We start from the raw sequence: 1,810 nt of genomic DNA on the forward strand, positions 1-1,810 counted from the left end.
TCAGTCTAGTATTGGACAAAAAGTCATATACCAAGACCTCTTTATTGACTAGATACTTTTGTAAGCACAATCTCTTCTCCTGCCTTGGTTATGCTTCTTAAATAAGGTGAAATAACGTCAAAATATGCTTGGCAAGAATGCACACTTCTATCTGCATGCATGCTTTAGTTCACAAATGATTCCATACAAAGGATGCTAGCATTTATCCACACCTTAATGCCATGCAGAAGGTGCTAGATTTAATCTTCTGTTTTACCTTTTCCATCTTCTTTCAATTTTTACTTTTCATTGTAGGACTCAAGTAGGGATTTCATTGCATTGTCTACATATAAGCTTAGTGGGTGCGGCTTGAATCCAACCATCAACCGTGCGTGCTCTCCATTTATCAACAATCTCATGATGCTCAACTCGTTCTAGGCCTTCATAAGTTTACTGTAACATTGACAATATCATGAGCCAAACAATAATCCTTGGCATCCATTTTGTCTTTGCCGTCCTGTGGGAGTGCCACATCAATAGACTCAAACACAACAGAGTAAGAATCCAAAGTTTCCACAAACCTGGCAAAAAAAGGCATTGTGTTTGTGTTTCCATCTTGCTCCACCAGTGTGAGCACCTTCGGATTCATACTCTTGCACATTCTTATAATGCGATCATAGGCTTATCTAGGCAAACACTTTCATTTGACATATGATGAAGTTGTAGATAAAAATTTATGGCAAGGGCCTCCCAAACTTCCTTTCGATCATGAAGTCCTGCAACTTCCAAAGAATTAATAGTGGTGAAATCAAAACACCAAGGTTATTCGCCAACCTCATTTTAATAGCCAGCATCCATGCCTCCCAAAGGATAAGAGTGAACAATAGAATCATCAACAGTACTAATATGCATACATGAGGGACCTTTAGGCGTGCTCACCAAAGCCTGTATAAGAGAGAACCACTTTGTTCTTGATCAATTTGGAAATCAAAGATATGAACCATGGGTTCTTTTCTAAATGCTTCAACAATTGCACAATTTGCTACCATAAATGCAACCTAGATGTATGGGCATATTTTACAAAGTTTTTGCATAGCTAACTTTACTTCAATAGCAGGAAAGCACCTGCATTTTAATGCCTGGTATATAGTGGAGCTAGAGGCATGCTCAATTTTAAACTTTTCTATATCAAAGGTTTATTAACAAAAAGGATCTTTCTCAAATTTTAAAATACTTTTTTGGTCTTGAGAAATCTATAAACTTAATTTAAATACATTTGCAAAGTAATAAATAGATTAAGACTACATCTAGCATTGCAAAAGTATAGATACACTCTACAATCTTTTGGATTTGTTATTAAGTAATCAGAAAGTTTTAAGTATTTATCTAAATGGTCCTTAATCATTTTTTCTTACCACTACATGTTAATTTGGTTTTAATATTCAAATTATTTATAGCCTTCCAAAACACTAGATAATCATATGTTAGTTGTTTAGATTTAACAATACTTGTTAAAAAATAAACATGGATTTTATGATCATATTGAATATCGTATGTTTTACTACAAAATTGAATCGTTTAAAAAAAAATTATAAGCTTTGAGTAACATTTAATGCATTAGTAGCTTGTGTGTAGCAGAAATTGATAACATAGTGAGCATTTCATTAAGACAAGTTCGTAATGAGCATAGAGAGAGTACTTAATTTGAGAAAGAAACATATCAATTTACACCTAGCTAATTTGGCATTGACAATACCTAAAAAGAGAGAGAAATAGAACAATTGACAACAGTTGAGGACCGGATTTACATGGAGCCGATCCCCCCTCTATA

The 1,810-nt window shown here is 34.1% G+C and overlaps 1 pseudogene; it reads right to left on the reverse strand.

Annotated features, from left to right (window-relative positions):
• Positions 1-239: 239 nt before the first annotated feature.
• LOC147438750 (scarecrow-like transcription factor PAT1) lies at positions 240-818 on the reverse strand (annotated as a pseudogene).
• Between the last annotated feature and the right edge of the window lie 992 nt (positions 819-1,810).

Source organism: Adiantum capillus-veneris, chromosome 16 (genome assembly GCF_014529385.1).
Source record: "Adiantum capillus-veneris isolate H3 chromosome 16, ASM1452938v2, whole genome shotgun sequence".
Lineage (NCBI taxonomy): Eukaryota > Viridiplantae > Streptophyta > Polypodiopsida > Polypodiales > Pteridaceae > Adiantum > Adiantum capillus-veneris.